At 45.5% G+C, this 22,388-nt stretch overlaps 1 protein-coding gene across 2 annotated transcripts in view; it reads right to left on the bottom strand.

Moving 5' to 3' along the window:
* Positions 1–21,442, bottom strand: part of AGTPBP1 (ATP/GTP binding carboxypeptidase 1) — a 1,139,154-nt gene extending 1,117,712 nt beyond the window's left edge. The window contains exon 1 of one of the 2 annotated variants that reach the window (XM_086961295.1): positions 21,183–21,442. The gene's annotated coding sequence lies outside the window, so the exon portion shown is untranslated. Of the gene's footprint in view, positions 1–920; positions 1,082–21,182 lie in introns of those variants that run through there. The other variant, XM_086961296.1, reaches the window with a different exon arrangement.
* Between the last annotated feature and the right edge of the window lie 946 nt (positions 21,443–22,388).

Raw genomic sequence — 22,388 nt, 5'->3', positions numbered from 1 at the left:
CTGCAATCTCGTACTTGGTAAATTCGTTTATTGGTCTCTTTAATGCACTGCCACTGAAAGCAATATGAACCACCATCTTCTATCATCTAATACGGGATAAATCAATCAAAATAAATTCCATCAATTAAACACTAACAGTGAATCACCGCAACCCCTAGTAATCAAATAGTGCAAAGAATTTAAAAAAAGCTACTCCTGTAATCCAAATCAGAGTAAAGTAATCAGTTATTTCCTTCTGTGACCAAAAAGAGATAAAGAGTGGCATGGCCATTGTTCTTTCCCAGTGAAAACCCTATATGTGGCCCATAAGTGCATTTCAAACTCGTGTGGATTACATTTACAATGAAGTAAAGCAGTTAGGAAACCGAGGGGAGGAATTCGGTTAGAGGGGGGCAAAGGGATAACCTCAAAAAAATTAAACTACTAGACCTATACGTTTTCACACATCAAGTATAGCAAGAAACACAAACTGTCTCATGCCCTCAGTAAAACACCACAAACCATGGTCTGCGAACCCCACCTTTACTGGGTCACATGGCAAGTCATTCCCACCACTGTTTGACCGTGGCCCCCGCTGAGACCACACAAGGTTTTAACAACTGCTTTAGTTACAATGACACTTACTTAAATCAGCCTCTGTCCAATTGAAATGGCCATCAACAACGTATTTATCTTAAAGCAGGTCATAATAATTGTTGTAGATACCAACAAATGCTTGACCATGACTGCGAACTAAAGTATACACGAATGCAGTCATACCTGCCTGACGCCCGCATAACAATTTAGAGGCACTCGGAGATTGTGTGGTACTGACAATCAAGGGCGGCAGATTCAAAACCAGTCACAGGCGTTGCCAATAAATACTCGTCACGTCCCTTGCCACCCAGGCAGTCTTTTCGTGACTGTCCTGGTAGACTTACCCTGCTCTTAATTACCTCATCTCGAGTTCTTCATTAACTAATCTGTATCCGATGTTTTTCTTCCACTGACTGTTCACTTTGCTTGCCGGCGACTCAATGCGCTGGCTCCCCGCGCACCGTTCCCCCAGCTGCGCTTAGAGCGACCCTCCACCCTTCCAACTGGCATTCCCACGAGGCCCGCTCCTTTTACGTCTCCTTCCAAGAAGCTTCCCCCTCCCAGAAGGGCAGCCTGACCTGCCAGGCAGTGAAATAGGGAACCAAGTACACGGGACAAAAACACTGTTAGGATCACTGCTGCATACATACGTTTTTCATTATGTGTATGTTTTGTGACACCGTCAGACCTAAACTGTACAATAATACCAGGATAACACCACTATTCTGCACATATGTGAGAGACATCCATCACTCTTCAGTGACAGATACATTTAGTGTATAGAGAACAACGCGCGCACTTCAAGGGTGTTTTGCCCGCTTAAAAAGATCGACCTTAGTAATTTCGTGCACTGGCTCATAAAATATTTAAAAGCTGAAATGCAGTACGCTCGTAATCCTGCACGGATCGTTCCATTCTGTTGAGAGATTAATAAACACATAGGCACTCCCAAAGGCAAAGTCCGGATTTATAAAAGGCGCACCCGCCATAACATTTTCAAATAATAAAGAATATGGTGTATTTTTTAACTGTCACATTGCTCAATGCACATTACCTCGTTTCTGAAAAAAAACAGCACAGGTTTCCATACTCGGGCACGTTTCTCTAACTGACACGTTGATTGAGGCTTTCTGCAACAGTGGAATGAGGGCTAATAGACAAAGTCCTCCCACCACAGCTGAACTTTACCATACTGCAGGTGTCTGCACTACACTGACCACTCTCAAAAGCACCAAGTATCTCAACTGCCTTGGGTCCTCTCAATGTTACCCTTTTTTTGGTCATAGAGCACAAAGGCTTAATGCATTATGCCAACACTGCATTTAGGCCTCCCCAGCTAAATTTCATCTACTGGTATGAAAAACCTGCTCGTTAGAAAATAAATATTGCGCAAGCGGTTGTTCAAATTACATTATCACAGTATTTACATTTCTACGTATAAAAAAATCCATATAAACTCCACTAACCTTGACCAAAAACCTCGGTATCTGTGGCTCAGCAAAGAAGGAACTACCATGGGAGAAGAACTGGATAAATGAAAGGATACATACAATGCTGGATTCACCACCAATCTCTATGGGTAGAACAGAACTGTTAAAAACTGTGTCTTTAATGTTGATGTTATATTGCCAGCAAAGCATTCATTTCAAGATACCCAAAGTATTCTTTAACCAAATCTCCAGTCTAAGCCAATTATTTCTAGGGCAGAACAAGACATCAGTGGTCTTTCTAGTAAAATACTGCAAAATCGGCATATGACGGCAGCCTAGGTATGGCTGACTTCTTGATGTAATACAGCTGTACACCTAGTATGTACACCTATATTACCTGATGTAATACAGCTGTACACCCATTATTGGATCTTCCAAGACATGACCCAATCCTGCCTACATCACTGAACGTTGGGACCTGGCTCAGAAATATCCATATAACTTTTTAGGTCGAGCCTAGCGGCAGCGCGCATGCAATGCTCACTCTGCAAAACTGCTGTAGTAGAGTATGGGAGAGAAGCTGAGCTCACAGTCTTCATTGGCTTGTGTCATTGTCTTTCATAAATGCTGCCTTCGGATTGGTTAATAGGTCTGTTAGTCCCTCCTTAGCGTGGCCTTGTCTTCATTTGTACCCTCCCATGGCGACTGGCCCTTTTACTTTGGTTGTTACACGGGAACTGTTATTTATTCTGTAAGCACTATTTACTTAATTGAGCTTCTCTTACTGCAGGCCGGACATGCACTGCTTCAGCTGAAACTGCTTGTGTTTTTTAAGCAGCACGGCCGCCCGTAACACTGGCGCCTGCTTTCAATCACATTAACCCCGCATTATCTTGTGTCTGTTTCAAACCCCCCCCAAGTAAAATAGATTTAGAAATGATTAGCGAATTAAGTCATGTGAATTCCAGGTAGCACATAATCCTGTGCTAAAGGGCTGAAGCTGACAACAGCACATCTGTGTTACATATTATCTGTACTAAAGCCACCTGACGGGTTGTTTTCAAAAGCCTGTTTTATTAACAACAACACCACCGCCACCAATACCACTACCACTAATACCACCACTACCACCACCAATACCACCACCACCAATACCACCACCACCAATACCACATCCACCAATACCACCACCACCGTCAATACCGCCTCCACCAACACCACCACCAGCACCACCAATACCACAGCCACCACCAATACAACCACCAATAGTACCACAACCAATACCACCAATACCACCACCACCAATATAACCACAACCAATACAACCACAACTAATACCACCACAACCAATACAACCATAACCAATACAACCACCACCAATACCACCACTACCAATATAACCACAACCAATACAACCACAACCAGTGCCACCACAACCAATACCATCACAGCCAATACCACCACAGCCAATACCACCACAGCCAATACCACCACAGCCAATACCACCACAGCCAATACCACCACAACCAATACCACCACAACCAATACCACCACTGATACCACCACCAATACCACTACTGATACCACCACCAATACCACTATCACCAATACCACGCCCATCAATACTACCACTGTCAATACCACTACCAAACCACCTCCACCAACATCAGAGCCACCACCAATACCACTACCATCAATACAATCACCACAACGAATACCACCACAACCAATACCACCACCAAAACCACCACCAATACCACCACAACTAATACCACCAATATCACCACTACCACCATCAAAACCACCACCAATATCACCGCTACCATCACCAATACCACCACCAATACCCCCAATACCACCACCTCAGCACCTCTAGCTCACTATTAATAGCAGGGCCACTGTATGAGGCCGGAGCTGCATCCAAGACCATCCCTCCCTCCATGCCTGCCTGCCGTAAAGCGCAGCCCGCCCTGCACCAGGAGGTGAAGCCAGGGCCCTACTACAGCTGGAGTGTTTAGTTATTAGGCCAAAAATAGCAATGGCATTACGCAATGCCACACCGCACACTCAAATCACAGAGAAGGGTGGAAATAGCCCCCACTCCCGCTCTTCCTTCTGAGCCGCAACAGTTTAATCACAGAGTGAAAGGTGTTGGAGCGCTTTGTTCATGTTTTTAGCTAGGATCATATGAAACACTAACTTCACACTTTGTGTCTGTGTAATTTACAACACTTACACATATTCTTCACTGCAATATTTATCACTACTTTGAAGATGTTGCAGGCTGGTCTCTTCCTCTGATATTTACAATCTAACAACTGGCCGAGAAGGCCCTATATTGCATTGCAATAGGTCTTGCATTTGCAAGAGTTTAGCTATTAGTATTGTAAATGGCTGACCCCTCTCCCGTTGCCAGCGCTGTTGTTTACGCCTGCGGACCGTAGAACAGGGATTCTTGACTCAGTTAATGCTACAAGGCATGCCTGGCTTCATCTTCTAAAGTTACAGGCAGGTGCCATATTGTACTCCCCGCTCACACCACTGAAGTGGTGTCAATGGCTACCCCTGTGTAGAAACAAGGGAGTTACACGTGCTCTCAACTTGATAGGAGTGCAGAAGATAGGGGACTTGTTTGAGCGGAACACAGCAAAGAGCTGGGAAGAGATGGAGATCGTAGAGTCGGAAGTAACTCTCCTCACCAGATTACAGTTTCACAGAACACGGCAGGCACTGCTGAATATCCTGGGCAGCGACTTGTCTGAACCACTGGAACTGGCTCCCCTATCCGATGTCATAAAAACTGAATCGCCGACCCAGAGAGTGTCGAAAACATACAAACTGACAATGAGCCACAGGGAAAACCATTACACTAAAGCCCGAATAGCGTGGCAGAAGGATTTGGGCAGGGACATCGATGAAAGTATGTGGAAATACTGCTGCGAAAGCACTAAGTGGATATCTTTAAATGGTAGACACAGATTGATTCACTTTAAGTATCTAAACAGGGTCTACTGCACCCCAGTGAGACTATGAAGGTATGGACTGAGGGATGGGGCAGATTGTGAGCGCTGTAGTGCTCAACAGGCACATTTTATTCACTTGGCCTTGCTCTGTCCGGGGATATCCAAATTGTGGGGCCTAGTCTTTATGGAATTGGGCCAAGTAACACATTTGACGCTTTCTCCAGAGCCCGCGCTGACCCTGCTGGGTTATTCTAAACTGATACCAAAAAGGGCCCGAAGGTTGGTTGTCACAGGCTTGCTACTAGGTAGGTGCATGGTAGCGATATGCTGGTCACGTGCCCGATCCCTACGACAGCTCAGTGGTAAAGAGACATGATGTATTGCAGCACACAAACTGAGAACTTCAGTAAGCTTCTACCACCACGTAGCAGACCTAAGAACGTCTGAGCGCTGTATAAAACATATATGGCAACCAGGGACAAGGATACAGAATCAGTTGGAGTTGTAGACCAAGAGGCGAGAGCGAACAGTCCTGCTGAATAGTCACATGGGGTTTGGCTCGACCTTGTTCGCTTGTCATAATGGCTGCTTACTGGTATAGCGGGGGGAGAATTTGTTAGGCAATTTCAGGGCCTACCGGCAAGTGCGTACAGAAATGTGGTGTTGAAAGGGGGGCGGTAGGGGGTGTAGACCAACAACAAGATGTCATCTGATATAAATTGTCTGCTATTCTGTGGTAATGTGATGTATGCTGTATGTTTTACATATGTAATTGTAATTGCTATATGGAAGGAAACTAAGTCTCTTGGTTGTTTTGTAAAAGCCAATAAAGTATATAAAAAAAGTATTGTAAATGACAATGCCTTTGATTTATGTTTTAAAACCCAAAACATAATTAAAAGGCATTGTCATTTACAATGCCAATAGCTCAAACTTGCGTGAATGCGACCCCTATTGCATTTCAAATGCTTATTTTCAATAGGAGCCGATACGCACAGGCATACATCTGGCACCAAATGGGCAACACAGTTTGAAGGGAAAATACTCGTGAAATAGGATGGCAGGCAAAATGTATGGAAAATATGCCTTTTTTGGGAAGGATCCTTTATGCCAAAGGTGACAACTAACAGCATTACAATGAAGACATTTACTGACATCCAAAAGGGATTCAGCCTACTCAAAACTCATTACTTTTGTTATCTACAACTCAGACGCATGGTCACACCTTACCTGACCACACTAGATGAAATTCCAAAGTATAGTGTCCTTGAAGCCAAATTCACCATGGGCCTTTTGTCCACAAAGAAGACTTCCCAAATGTAGAGAACACTAATAATTCGCTCACTCATTCCACTGTCACTGTAGTGATGGGCTGGGAGGATGATCAGGAGCCCTGGGTGATTGCGAATGGCAAGAGGCCATAATGGCTCTGGGAGAGCAACAATGCGGAAAGAGTCAGGCTCACACAGTTCAAGTTTCTCCATTGTTTGCACAACACAAGAGCATGCCTGTGGGAGATGGGGAGCAAGAAATTCTAACTTTCCTGCAATGTGCAGGGGGCCGGAAAGAGTTCCTATACTCAGCATGGGGGTTATTAGATTGCAGACACACTGGGATGAGCTGGCATGTGCATGGAATTCTTCTCACATCCCATTGGCCCCTTCTGAACATCATAGAAGGGCATAGACTTTTTGTTCCAGTAAAGCGTTCATTGGACTTGAGTTGGGTATCACCAAGAGGGGCTTAGCCCAAATATTGAGAACACGTTCCTGGTGACCTGGATAGCACTGTAGGTTTTAGACAAGTGGGTGTACGAGAAACATGGGTATCCCCAAAAACATGAATGGCAGTTGGAAACTTTACAGGATTACTACAGATTTGATGGGTCTGAGGGTAGTCCTGGTTAATGTATCATGGAAAGGCAGCACTCTTCAGCTTCTTTTGCCTAATCCTGCTACAAAGGTACTTTACACATGAATGTTGTCACTTGACCATATGGAATGTGATGTTGTTGCATTTGAGAAAAGTAATAAAGATTTCTACTTTAAAAAATCCATATAAGCATGTAATACATACTCAATAATATTTAAATATCATTATATAAAGAAACTATGAAATCAAGCCAGTACATCCCTCCATGTGGAGTTTTTCATCTTGAAACTGTGTAGTCGGAGCCCTTTTACAACACAACCATGCCTCTACAGGCATTGCTCTCCCTTTAACCCTAGTGGGATGAGTAGGCATACATAAGCTGCCTATTTATCTAAATGAAGCTTACATCGAGCACAACTGACAATAGCAAATATTTAAATCCCATTTTTCAAACCTCAATGTCTGTCCAAGATCTCACCTCAGTTTTCTGTCCATTCCCATTTATTTCAGTTTCTCAAAGTACCCTATGAAAACAGCGTCCATTTTCATGACAACCAGATGCACCTCAGCAGCTAACCCAATTCCCACATAACCCTTCCACTCATCGAATCACGTTCTTGCGTACATCTCAGGTAGAATGGAGTAAAGCTCCTCAGATCCCAGAACACTATCCTGGATAAACACACAATAAATGTTTTGTAAAACTGGAATAGATTTATGATGTACACTAACGTAACGTCTATTCAAGGGCTTTAGCTTCTAATTCCAAGGGGTCTCATCCACACATGGTAATCCCAAAATGCCCACCTCAATATTAGGCTGCAAAAAAAATGAGAAATCAGACACATAACTGAGGAGGAACACTGTGAAGTATTGGCCATCTCACAACTGTCAACAATGCTGTGGTGTTTTTTGTTAGACCTACCATGATTACAACATATAATTCACCCTAAAAAGGGAGGCAGTAGAGATTTTGAGAACAATAACACCAACATTTAAGTTGAGGTCGATCTGCTGTGACATATCTTACACACTGGATTCCCTCTTTGGTGTACCTGTTTTTGTATTTCTAAAGCGAAATATCCTAACACTTGCTTAACTTTAAACACTTACACTGCACTTCGCTTCAACTGCAAAGGACTTTATTGTATCATGACATTCATGATAAAATTGGTATCTTTAGTTTTTTTAAACTCCTAAGTTGACTAAGATGTCTGTGCAGCAAACAGTTCCAATAATTAATATTTTAAATTATTTCCACCTGCAAAGAGGTGTTTTGAACAGGGGACAGCCCTTCCTCAGGGACTCCTGGATTTACCATAAACCGTATGAAGAAGACAGTTTAAAAAGGTGGAGGCGGCCAGGTTGAAGAATGTGACTTGGTGCTTCAGAAGTGATAAAGGGAGCTTTGCTGTCTGTTCTCCTCCCCCACATGATTCACTGTTCAATTTGACCATTTCAAATCTCTGGACATTGCAAGTTTGTCTCGTACCTAGCCATTTCCTTATGGAGTAAGATGCTGAATTAAAATAATTATCTCCCGACAGACATACATTCACCTATCAGGGAAAATGATAGACCTGGATCGAGTTCTGAATTTTTAATTGCTGGTCTCCAACTTTGTTCACAGAATAGCACCCCATATAAATTACTTATCCTTACAAGTGAAAATTCTGAAATGAGTGACACGTCTGAGAAAGCAATATTCTTCGGTGAATGATTAATGGATGGAAGCCAGCTCATCTTAATTTGCAACGTTCATTAGAATACTGGCAACACACATCGATGGTCCACTGTTAGCTACTCTATTCTACAAAGGATAAATCCCAAAGAGCAAGAAAGATCAAAGGCCGATTCTCACAAATTAATCTAAGGCACTTGAAAAAAAAAAAAAGACTAGTGAGTACAAATGAACCCTGTCTAATAACGACCCTGCCATACAAGAATGTGTTCAAAGCCCCACTGTCAGTTAAGCATTCAAAATGCAAAATTTTAAAAAATAATGCTCATAGCACCTATGGAAAAGAAAGTCCAACCAACACTCCAAAATCAAGCCTTTAAACAATTTCCTGACCAGTAAAACGTCAACCAGAAAACGACAGATGATCAACAGGCATTCATATCTAAACTGTCACGCAGCCAGGAGAACATTATAACAATGCCTAAAGCTAGGATGCACTGTGGAGGGCTTTGTACGTGGGTTGGGTGTCATTTAGGTTGTACGATTACACCAGTGGTGCATTGCTCCCCAGACATATTGTGCCTCATACTGACCTTTACCCAAGAGTTTAAAACAGCCTTAATCAACATCTACTCGATGCCGGTGAGGACCGGCCAAGAATCTCTGACCCTTGACGAACTCGATGGTCTGTTAGCGGGTCTTTCCAGCAACGCTTTAGTAGTGCTGGGGGGTGACCTTAACTGCCAATTCGAACCAATCGGTACACCTGCTACAGAGGAGGACGAGCTGTGGGCTATTCCTGAGACCAATATCTCTCCGATCAGGGCTTGGACACCTTTGGCTCTGCAAATTAAAGCACTTACTCTAAAGCATTTCCTGCGAGCCAGCAATGGCCATTTCAGCTCTGACTCCTCAGGAGTTATACTTATAATAGTGTTGGCCACCCCTCTATCTTAGATTATACTCTAGTAGAATCCAGGATGTGGGGCCAGGTTAAGGATTTCACTGTCAGGCCTCACCATGATAGTGACCATAATGCTTTAATACTTGAACTCACATTGCCAATGACTGGGGATCAATCAGCAGACGTTTCTGCTATTGATCACAGTCTGGCACTTACTAATGATAGGCGGAAAGTCAGGTGGGCATGGTTAGAAAAATCCCCCCAAAAAATGGCCCTCCTATTTGAAGCCATTACACCCAACCTTGAGCCATGTTTGAGCTTGTAAAGTCAGGAGGTATCGCTGCATCCCTCGCAGAGGTTGCAAAGATCAGTGAGTCCACCACCTCAAAGTTGGAGGAGGTGTTTTGACAGTGTATGCAAGGGGTGGTGGGATGAAGACAAAGCAGACATGGTTCAATGGTAGCTGTTGGGTGGTAAAAAAGGCATTGGTAGAGGCTATAAAATCTAAGTGTAATATTACAGTAAAATCAGCAAGGTCCCTCTAAAAACCATCATTGCATCTGCAAAAACGGCATGGGAAATGGATTAATGGGATAGTCTGAATCTGGCCCTGGAGGCAAAAGATATTAAATCATACTGGAGCATTATATCCACAGGTAGTAGCCAAGGAAAGGTGGCTTTTGAGCCAAAAATAGCGGATGACTGTTGGAAAGAGCATTTTCTGGCTCTTTATGCCTCCTATGTTGTTGAGCCCAGCAGCCTGACCCCAGAAGTCACAAAAGCCCTAAGCAGATTAGTTCCTGGGAAAGCTGCAGGCTTGGACAAGATACCAGGGGATCTTTTTTGGGCTGCACCCAATATCCGCGGCCCTTATTTATGGGTGGTCTATAATGTCATCTTCGAGGGAATGGCCCTCCCTGCAACCTGGCAAGGTGCGGAGATCCTCCTGGTATACAAAAAGGGATCACCTCTATTACAGACAAACAATAGACCGACGAGTTTTATAGATGTTTCACAAAAAGTATTGGCCAGGATTTTATAAGACAGTCTGCAATCCTGGCTGGAGGAACACAAGATCATGAACCCTTTGCTAGCAGGTTTCAGAGAAAAAACATCAATAGATCAGATATTTAGGCTCCAACTACTTTGTTGGAATTCAGTACATCTACAAGGAGGTAGCCTGTATCTGGTCTTTGTGGACCTCAAGAGTGCATTTGGCTTTGTAACCAGAGATGCTCTGTGTGAGGTTCTGACTGAATTAGGACTACCCTATTATCTTTTAGATATACTGAGATGGTTAAATACTGGCAACAACGCCCAAACCAGGTATGGGAACTCATGTAACCCATCCCCATTAACAGGGGAGTTAGACAGGGATGCGTGCTAGCCCCAACCCTGTTCTGCATCTACATCAACAGACTGGTAAGTGCGCCGAGTGAACTGAAGGACACAGATGTACCCAAACTAGCGCACAAGCCAATTCCGGCTATGATGTTTGCTGACGATACTCTACTCCTCTCCAAATCTCCTATGGGCATTCAGAGAATTTTAGACTGGTTTTGTGAGTTCTGTAGGTCAAAGGGGTTGGATATCTACAGTCAAAAAACTAAATGTATGGTCTTCAACCCTAATCGATCTACCCACCCCAACACATGCTTGAACGGTATTCCCCTGGAGCGGGTATCTATATTTGACTACCTGGGCCGAATACTTACTGAAAAGATGGCCTGGGGGCCCCAAATAGAGAAGTCAAATCTTAAACTGGCCCAGACTGTAAGTGGCCTGGACAAGTTTTATAGGAAGTTTTTTTAATAAGACAGTAAGTCCAGTCATGGAGATTTATAAAACCCAGCTCAGGAGTGCCACTCTATGTGGGGCTAAGCTCTGGGGGCATTCTGACCTTAGCCCCATTGTTAAAACAGAGAACAACTTTCTTAGGCAGCTATTGGGCCTACTGGTGAGTTACCCTCTGGTTCCACTGCGTATGGATCTAGTGGTGAGACACATCGCAGAGAACCTACTACTTTTTTGGCGGAGCCTCTGGGTGACACCTGAACTGGCTGAGTACAGGTCCGAGCTCCTAGAAATGTTGAGACTCCCTGGAATAGGTAAACTGTCATGGTTTGCACATATCAGGGAAGGTCTCCGTTCTATTGGCAGACACGATTTATGATATAATCCAGATTCAGCCTGTTTGAGAATCCTGCGTAAACAACTAGTTACCAGCTATAGGGTGGGCAAACTTGATAAACTCTAAGAAGATGCTACCTCTGAATCTCTTGTATCAAACTTTCTGGTGTTGAAGGATACGTATAATATTGAGCCATGCCTAGATTCGATGAAATCCGACCGTCATTAGCCATGAAACTTTATGTACAGTTTCGACATGGCTGCCTTCCCCTGCGTTCCTTCACCAATAAATGGTCCAGTGGTACATTGGGGTGTCCTGCTTGTAGCTCGGGCGAGGAGTCTGAATTCCATGTTTTTTTCTTTTGCCCGGGATACCACAAAATCAGACAAAGATGGTTGATCCAGTTGTGTAGGAACCTTGGCACAACACATTGCAAAGAAGCATTCAGGCTCCTAAAATACAACACTGAACTTTTTATTGTCTATGTGGTATCCCGTTTTAGGTTTCGCCTGGTGTCCGCTGCGCAGCAGCATTCGCGCAGGCGAAATCTAATGTTAGAACAGTACTGGCTTTGGTCCCGCCTTCTCTTCCATTGGCTAGCTCCATAAATGGAGGCTAGCCATTGGAAGAGAGATCTGTACGTCATTGCCGGAGCAGATTCGTGGGCGTTCCGGCCATTTTTACTCATCCCGCCCCTTTGCGATCGTCATGCGGCGGTGGGCGGTGGTTATTTTATTTTATTTTTTACGCTTTGTTTTCGCCATTTTGGAAGTGTTGTTTATAGGGGTGGGTTGCGCGATGTCCCGCTGTCCGTTCCCGCCCCCCCTCCCGTTGTCCGTTCTTGCCCCCCCTCCCGCTGTCCGTGTGCCCGTTAACCCGCTCCCCCTCCCGCTGTCCGTTCCCGCCCCCCCTCCCGCTGTCCGTGTGCCCGTAGGTGCTTGTTGTACTTGCAGCCACAGTCAAACCATTCTCAAGATGCCCCCCACAAAGATGTTATCATAAGCCCTGGGCCTCCATACAGCCACGCAACCGCATGCAGCAGATCTCTTCCCCAGCGCTGCCTCACATTTACATTGGATCTCAAAGTCTCGCCTGGGCAGCAGAATGCTTAGCAGTCATCCATCTCCTCTCACGTTGCAGGCCCGCTCCCTGTGTACTCACTAAGCTCATCGGCCACGCTGGGGTAGCGGGCCCATCCTGCATCAAGCCCCTGTCATTTTACACAACTTAGCACTGGGGGTCTTGTGGTCAGCGCACTCTGAAGCCTCTCCCCGGTAAGTGTTTAATCACTGCAGCGGCCTCCGGATGGCCGTCGGTCGGCCGCATTGGATGGTATTGCTTCAGGCTGCCGGCAGCCCTCAAGTTAATTCGCCGGTAGTGCTCGTGTACCTGCCCTATACCGAATGTTTCTGCTGCTTCTGGGCAGCGGTCACAGCACTTGGTAGCAGTCCTACCTTCACCGCTATTGCCGCTGTCATCGCATAGCCGCGCCATCCGGCACCCCTAGTGGGTACCTCCAACAAATGTAGTATTAGGGAGCAATGCAGGCTAGAGTTGACGTAGTTGCCATTCTTGAAGAGTAAGACGGCTTCATGGGTGATTAATTCAAGCCAATAATAATGGTATTTTGAGTAGTAATATGGAAAAACTGTCAACTGTAAGGTGCAATAGCGGTTTGCGGGGTGCATGCTGGGGATGGCTAAGGAGAACCATGCTTCCGAGTAGCCACAAGTGGCGCAGCCCTGCCCCCTGCAGTGGAGTTTTTGTGCTCAGTGCTTGAGTGATCACGTCACGGAAATCATGGAGCTCCGTGTTGGTTTACGGAGTGCCTAATGGTGGCCCCATTGATGCCCTTTGATGTCCGGCTGATGCGTTGAAACGCAGCGTTGTGTCCGAATCTCACCACCGGCTGTTCTTTCTTTGGACCGGCATCCTAACAGCTGGAGGTGCTGGTGAGGTACCGGCAATTGAAGTACAAACGGCGCATTGAAACCTCCTGGAGTGAAGCTACCGGGAAACTGCCTGGAGCTTTCACAGAAGTTGCAGACTGCAGAGGTCGGAGAGGCAAGAGGTGAAGGGGTGCAGACCTGAGGCTGGAGCCAGGAGGTAGGAGGAACGGACTAAGCTGATTTTTTTTTCATTAGATTAAACTAGCCTTAATGCTTAATTGGTGCACAAGACTTTCTTTGAGATCAAGCATTTTGCTCTAGGTAATGGGCCAGGGCACCCAGTTGTGCCCCCTCCTCCATTGCTACAGGTAATATCTCCTGCCGCTCTTTGCTCCATTTGCGCCTCCCCATTGCTGATTGCGCTCTGATGCTAGGATGCATGCAATTTAGTCTCTCCAGTGATGGGTGCATTAGTGCGCAGAATATGTAAATCTGTGGGCTGGAAATCTTGCGCTTTCTGTCCGGTTGTCCAGTGTGAGGTCACATGGAGTGCTAATGCTGCTCCTTGTTACCTCATAACCTGTTGCCAGACCTCTTCATGTGCCACACACCTTTTCAATCTCTACTACTCATATTCCTGTACCTCCTTTATATTACCCAGTTACTTTTTATCTTCTTTGCAGCCTTGGCTGGCTCTGTGTGTGTGTGTGCGGCTGGCTCTGTGTGTGTGTGTGTGTGGCTGGCTCTGTGTGTGTGTGTGTGTGCAGCTGGCTCTGTGTGTGTGTGTGTGTGTGTGTGCGGCTGGCTCTGTGTGTGTGTGTGTGTGCGGCTGGCTCTGTGTGTGTGTGCGGCTGGCTGGCTCTGTGTGTGTGTGTGTGAGGCTGGCTGGCTGGCTGTGTATGTGTGTGTGCGGCTGGCTGTGTGTGTGTGTGTGTGTGTGCGGCTGGCTGTGTGTGTGTGTGTGTGTGTGTGTGTGTGCGTCTGGCTGTGTGTGTGTGTGCGGCTGGCTGTGTGTGTGTGTGTGCGGCTGGCTGTGTGTGTGTGTGTGCGGCAGGCTGTGTGTGTGCGGCTGGCTGTGTGTGTGTGCGCGGCTGGCTGTGTGTGTGCGGGCTGGCTGTGTGTGTGTGTGTGTGGCTGGCTGTGTGTGTGTGTGTGTGTGTGTGTGTGCGGCTGGCTCTGTGTGTGCGGCTGGCTCTGTGTGTGTGTGTGTGCCTTTGTGTGTGTGTGTGTGTGTGTGGCTCTGTGTGTATGTGTGGGTGCAAATGCAATAGGTCTCACATTTGCGAGAGATTAAGCTAATTGCAATGTAAATGACAATGCCATTTATTTATCTGTTTTCAAAACCAACACATAAATACAAATGTTGTCATTTACAATGCCAATAGCTCTAACTTTTCCAAAGGCGAAACCATTGCATTGTAAATGCTTGTTCAAATTCTATGTGGTGGGCACGGATGAATTTTCTTAAAGTCTAACCATGGACTGGGCTACGTCACTGACCTTTCTCATTGTTTTAATCTCAAGAACTATTTTAACTAAAAAAAAGTTGATATGACTTTTAGCTTTTTTAATTGTTTTAGCATTGTTTGTTCTTATCTGTGTCTGTTCTTTTATGGTGCACAACCAAAATAAAGAATAAATAAATGAAACGAAAAAAAATAATGCTCATAGCACCTCTGGAAAAGAAAGTCCAACCAACCAACACTCCAAAATCAAGCCTTTGAATGATATCCTGAACAGTAAAACTTCAACCAGCAAACTACAGATGATCAACAGACATTCAAATCTAAACTGTCAAACAACCAGGAGAACATTACAACAATACCTAAAGCTAGGATGCACTGTGCAAACAGCCGAAGAAATTACTAGGGAAATCTTCAAATATTGGCCTCCCTTAAACCCCCTTCAGTGTCCCCAGCATCTAATCCGAGTGATGTAATCAAATCTATCCTTTACCATCCGCTTTACCCATCTGTTTGTTTAACAATAAATACTCACGTTGTTCTAGAATAGCAGTGGATGGAGTGACTACAACAAAAACCTGTGTGGAACACGAACCAGATAAGTGTGACTCTCTGTTCGGCACAGACAGACGTTTATTCTTCTGGGGTCAAATAAATACGTAAAATCACGCTGAACATTTAAACAAAGGCCAAGATACAACTATGTCAGTTATATAAGTGTATTAGTCTTTTATTTCAGCGAGGAAGCAGGACCAAACGGTTAACAAATAAGCTCCCTGCCTTTCATTTGTCCTCCGGTAACCTCAACTAAAGAAACTTTTTCCAGTAGACTTGTCTACACATTCTTGCAAATGAAAACAATAAGGAGCAGTGAGGTTGTATTGGCTACCGTTCTTACAAAAAACGTGGAATATTGCTGGCACGGAGTCTCCAATGCCTAAAGGCCTCCAGAACTCTGCTATACTGCAGCCACTGCAAACACGCTTCTTCCCCTCAAATTCTCAAAACACACATTTACAAAAATAATTCATCACACTGTTATGACTTAAGCAAAACCCCTGAAAGCGTTTCTGAATTCCAAGTGTATATGATGTATTGTCGATGTTTTGCAGCTTACCCAGCAGGGTAGCTGCATTGGCTGCAGCCCAAGAGACTGCCTTTCTTACAATACTGCCAGGGGAGGATGAGCCATTTCAGCAACCTACATTTATCAGTAGCATTTGACACCTGGGCAGCGATGGCATTCCGTCAGACTAGTTCCACAAGGTGACCACGGTGTCGCATTCCTCTCTTTATCGGTTCGGTTCCCATTTAAAAGATACCAACTAAAAGTCACTCTTGGCAATTTCCCCTCAGACACATCCATGAACCATGGCACCCGAGATCCTTCATGCTTGTGCCCAATCCACAGCCTGCCCTCAGCCGCAGGTGCACATTTTCATACCCTTTGCGGGCAAACAAAATTCTGCTATAAAGCTAACACGTAGATCAGCAAGTAGAATCAATTCCTCTTCTACTTATTTGGATAAATACAGATAAAACTTATGTTTGTACATCTTAAAGAAAGAACTTCATATTGCTGTACACCGAGTAGCTTTAAACTAATAAACACAGTTGCCCACCTCTGAAAGTCAATGATAATCAGGTCACTCAACTAAACAAATCGCTCTCACTGAAAAACAAGATAAATCCAGTGATTTTCATGAGGCTTTCACATTTTAAGATTAGTCCAAATAGTAAAAAGTTGCCTGCCCGATTAGTTGTCTTTGCATTGTACAACACTCAAATGGTGACATGGTTGGCTATGCTAGTTCTTTTTATGATAATCCCTCGGTCAGAAGCAACAGATTTCATAAAACACGGCTACATAACTACGATCTAGGAGGAGGCGAATGGAAAATAGCTCCTAAACTGATAAAATAAAGAACTGTTTTTACGGGGAGTTAATAAAGGGCTCTATGTCTAGTGGGTGCTAGGCAGATGAGAAGAAGAGGAAGTATCACTGAAGAGCAGCATTGAGATTGAAGAACAGAAACTAAAAGAAGTGCCAGCAGTAGAGTGAGACTAGAGCAGGCTCCAAAAAAGAAGGGTGGAGCATACAGCGAGAGAAGTAGAAGCAGAGTTTAAAAAAAAAAAGCAATCGAGGGCATGGAGCAAAAAGAGAAAAGAACCCGAGCTAGCACCATCATAGAAATGGTGCGTGGAGGAAAAATAACTGTGGGGTGGAGAACTGAGTGACACCTGTAGAACACCAATCAGAGAGAAAATAGAGGGGAGATGGGTGCTTATGCCATGAAAAAATCTGGAAAGAAAGTCCTTCTTTGTATGTTGACGTGCTCACTGGCAAAATATGCCTTCCTACATAAGGAACTGCCAGTGAGCAACACACTCTGTTCAGACAAGCTTTGAAGACACAGCTCTAAATCAAAGTCCATGAAGAAAGGAAAAACTACTTTAAATATCAATTCCACACAATGGCACAGATTTGAGATCACTGATAAATACATTTCACAACGCACTGCTCAAGGGGCACGAACATGACATGGAGATAACAGAAGTGTACTTTGAAACAAAGAAGGCACTCGAAGCACGCCAATGCAGAAAAAGAGACTAACACCCCAGCAAGTTTATTTTTTACAGAGGTAACAGAAACAAGACAATGCCAAAACAGTAGAAACATGTTTTATATCATGTTTTTGCTCTGCAGAAAGAAATAGCCGCTCCTAATGAGCAAATAGACCAAGACATGGTTATTCTCACAAACAACTATCGCTTTCCCAGTGCCTGCTAAACTTTTCAAATGCCAGCCTATGCTAGCACTTCCAAACCATCAAAGCTTTCCTTCTTTTGGGAACATAAACTGCATGTTTTGGTAATATAATTTAAATATATATCTGAAAAAGGGTCCAGTGAAATCAGGAAAGCTTGTACATCTCTGGGGAAAGTAGGAATGTCGTGGATCTAATGCTTGGCATAAACGCAGACACAAATAATTTCTCTGGGCCGTATTCCAGTCCATCTTTTGTCCCATTGTGCCATTTTAGTCAAGAACCCCCCCTAATACAGAACAGGCACGCACCTGCCCCAGTAGGTGCAGTCCAGCCTGAACTGCTAGGCCAAGTCTCCTCATGGGCCAGGGGACGCACAGATGGGCATACCCGTCGAACTGAAGAAAACTAAAAGGCCATGGATCACTTATAGGTGCTGGTCTAATAAAAGGCATTATCAACTCCATAAAGATGGATAGTAAAAATTGAAGATGGTACCAACAGTATGCAATATGGCTGAGAAGGAAAATGCCTCGTTGAGAACTAACATCTCGTCTTCCCGCTACAGACTGCAGCTACAGTAACAAGGCCATCGCTTGCATCGATTGCTGGCTCGTATTTATTTCTGGTTTTATCGACATCCTAGTAGAGTATGTGAACCGAGTGAGCAACCTATTACGTCCCCGTGAAGAGAGGGTCCTATTAAGATAACGATCTTAATGGGAGGCGCCCGAAACGCCTCTCAATTGCAAAAGGACTGGCAGGCCCTACTTGAAGAACGGACGTTATAAAACCAAACAAACACAGTGGCCGCGTTAGACTCGGAGCTAAAGCCCTGGGCTGTTGAATGCTGCAAGATGAAACTAGTCTCCAGCAGGCCTGGCTTCTTTGCGCCGCACCCGTTTGTTGAGAGTTGGTCTGCTCGGTTGCTACGCGTGTTGCAGCAGTCGCTTCTGTGTCAGGTCAGGTGTACTCGGGCTCCGGAGGGGGCGGACCCCAGGTTGCTCTCAGCCTCACGGTCGCAGCGCCTAAGGGTGCTGCTGCCTGTCATAAATCACAGTCCATGCCACCATCAGCAACCAGGCTGATCTAAGCTTTCCCATTTCAATTATGTCCTGGGCTTGTCCGTCCTCAACTGCTGCGCCTGTCACTGGCTGCACATGCAGGCTGCCGGTGGAGGTCTCTCGGATTGTCCCAAGCCTGTAACAGCAGGACTCCGGTTGAATTGGCCTTGTCGTTGCACAGGCCCACGGTGTTCGCATCTTGAAAGCAGTCACCTAAGCGTACCGGGCGATGGAAGTTACATCATGCATACCTTTGCACCAAAGGCTGCATGATTGCATCAAATGGTAATGGCTGCCCTATTGCGTCCCCCGAACATTAACAGGCACCTATTAGCTTGGTGGAAATGACTGAATGTAACGGGGTCATTTTCACCCTATGTACTTATTCTTGGAGCCGCTTTTTTACCTCTATTAACTATGGGTATCCAGGGCAGTATCAATAGGAGCAAGGAGCTTAGTTAGCTGTTGACTCTTGCTACCCCGTCTACTTCTAATTAAACGGGCATCCTTGCATGCTGGTTAGTGTCTATGTGACCAACAAACGCCATGGATGTCTGGGCAAAAAGTGCCACTGTTATCAATATTTTAGGTGACCTCAAAACTTCCAACGGTACCGTCCCTTCTTTAAAGGAGTCTCTGCAGTCTTTAGCAACTGCTAAGTGCTGTGCATGCACAACGAATTCTGCTTTAAATAATAAGGCTGGCACTGTGTGTCACTGATGCACATCATGTCCACCAATTAAGGGCTGTACGAAGACAGCCTAGAATAAACCACTATTTTCTAGAGTCACCATAGACCAAGAGTTGCCGTCGATGCCAGGAAGATATTACCTACCTGAAATAACAGAGAGATGGAGTGTACAAAACAATAGCTCATGCTTTTCGTACCCCACATATTACATCGATCCAGAGCCATGGGGTGCTAATACATAATCTTCTCCTAAATACTGATCCCTGAGCCCATCTCTGAACCAAATCTAAACCCTCCATCAACACCTCTTCATGGAGCAATGCATGGTGGCCTGCCGAACTCGGCCCAGCCCCCCGCCCTGACAGACCACGCCTGCAACCGCGGCAAAATCTTAGACAGCAAGCTAACTATGAAGAATGAGATAAATGCAGTCTCTATCACTGGATCCACACTTTAAGCATGCTCTGCCAAATCTTCCAGGCAACCGCAGAAGAACCGTCATGGAGGCCCTCGTCAACAGCAGGCTGGGCTACGGGAACACACTCTATGTAGGACTCACCGCACGTCTACTGTAGAGACTAGAGAGAATACAAAATGTAGCGGCCAGGTTCATCCTCGACCTTCCCAGACAAACCGACACCACTCCCCAAGTCAAGAAGCCACAATGGCTCCCAATCCAGAAGAGATGCCAGTTTAAGATGCTGACCCACGGGTACAAAGCCCTACACAACAAAGGACCAGCATGCATCAACAAATGCATGACCTTCCACCAACCGACCAGTCAGCTACAATCCATCTCCCTCTTCCTCAAAGCCAGCCCACGGGTCCACCGAAACAACAGCTGAAGATGCTCCTTCTCACACCTGGCGGCCAAAGCCTGGAACGACCTACCCGGCACCTCAGGTCCTCTCCAGAAAATTAGGAAAGAAATCAAGACCTGGTTGTTCGAATGACTCAGATCACCTATCAAGTCCAGCTCCTTGAGACCCTCACGGGTGATTAGCCGCGCTTTACAAATCCTGATTGATTGATCACAGCACTTAGCACTACCTCATCTCTCGGTCTTTACCAACTTAAATGTTCATGTACCTTCTATGCCTAAATGTACTGCATCGGATCCATCCCACTCATCTGTCAGTAATCTATCCAGCTTACCAAGAACGGTATAGCCTACCCACACTCCCATCTCGCTTTATTGAACCCACTGTCCCCATTCAACTCCACCTTCTGCCATATTCCACTGCATCCCATCCAGGGCCCTAAACAGAGAGAAGGAACTGAGACGGGTATTCACGATTTCTAACGACTACGTAAAGCATTCCAGTTCACAGTAAATGTATTTCATGTAGATACCCTGAAAATGGAACTCTTTTATGGCGCTAATTGGCCACCGATGGTTATCCTCGGATCTATCATATAGCACTGACTAAAGTGTATTCATCACCCATCGTGCTACTTCACCCAACCACCTTTGATCTTCTCGGCACCCCCTATTTTTACTAACACATCTCCAAGCACCCCACATGCATCATCCACCCACTATCCTGCTGAGTGATATCATCTATAAACCACAGTTAGAGCAATCATCCAATCCACCTGCCACATACCACCACACTCAGTCCTACTTCCTCTTTACCCACCAGTTTCCTGCGACCCCCCCAAGTCTTCCAAACACATGGAGTCCTCCCCCGAAGCCCAGAATGTCCCAGTCCCTGAGCTCACCTCAGGAGGGCTCAGCTGGTATTCTCACCTTTTTCTCCCCTGTGCTGGCACGGCGATGCTCATTCATTCAGTGAGAGGGGCGGCGGCGGTGGTGAACTCTCTCGGGGGCGCCTGGGCTCGCGCTGGCCCTCTGCGGCCGCTGGCTGTGCCGCGTCGCCGCCACCGTGGATCTGAACCTCAGCGGCCACCGCATTCGGGACGAACGCTGAATGTTTTCATACAAACAGTCCAGCTCGGAAGCCACTCCGCCTCCGGGCCTGCAGCCTGTGTGACGTCACCGCGCACGCCACGCCCTCTGTCACCCTCTCTGCGGGTCACTCGCAGACAGTGGCGTTTGCTGTCTGCTCGCTCGCCACCCGCAGGAGGACTGCTGCTACTGCAGCGGAGGCGCTGCTGAGGCTTCTCGCCCGCCAGGTTTACCTTCACCAGAAAGAAAGAAATGCCACCCAGCCTAAATAGTGATGCATTTCTGTCAAAGTTGAGGCGCATGCCCCGGTGCTTGTGTTTCACCAGTTTTAAGATGCTGTATTTAAATAACCATACGAGAAGTGAGCTTACCCCGTGCACTGCAGCTTAATTCATCCAAAGACATTTATACATGTTCCTTTATACTGACAGGAAACGGTGGCTGGAACAAGCTGTAATTCAATACCAGTACAGAAACAGACCCACAAGGAAAGAGATGACCAAGCAGCCTGCTGCCCAAGCTCAAATGATCTCCAGGACAACCAATGAAGAATTGCAGAATTCTATATTCCACAGGAGGAGCATGAAAAATAAACAAGCACCGGTAAAAAACAAAAACAACTATAAACAAAGTTAAAGATATAAAATAATTAACATCAATAAACATATAATGGAAAATGAAAATCAATACACAGCATAGTCTTTAAATTTAGGAGGTACTTTGACATGCGTAGCTTTGCTACAGCTGGACCTAGCAGTGTAGGTGGGGCCTAACCACCTGCGTGTCACACGATTACAACAGGCACTGTGTAATCCATACCTAGTGCTGCTGTATGGGCAAATCTCATGTGTGGTCTTTCAACCTATTATTTATAGCCTCTGGCCGTGCCCGGCCAGAGGCTGTAGTACAGTAACATCCAGGGCAGGAAGCTACCCCAAAAAGAGTCATCCTTCCTCTTAATCCTGCCGTGAATCTTGCCCACAAAGTCCTTGAGGGCGATGGTGAGACCAAAGGGAAGCACAGAAAACTGAAAATGTTTCTGTCCCA

The sequence above is a fragment of the Lissotriton vulgaris genome, chromosome 3_1 (genome assembly GCF_964263255.1).
Source record: "Lissotriton vulgaris chromosome 3_1, aLisVul1.2, whole genome shotgun sequence".
NCBI lineage: Eukaryota > Metazoa > Chordata > Amphibia > Caudata > Salamandridae > Lissotriton > Lissotriton vulgaris.
This window is presented reverse-complemented; position numbering and strand designations above follow the sequence as displayed.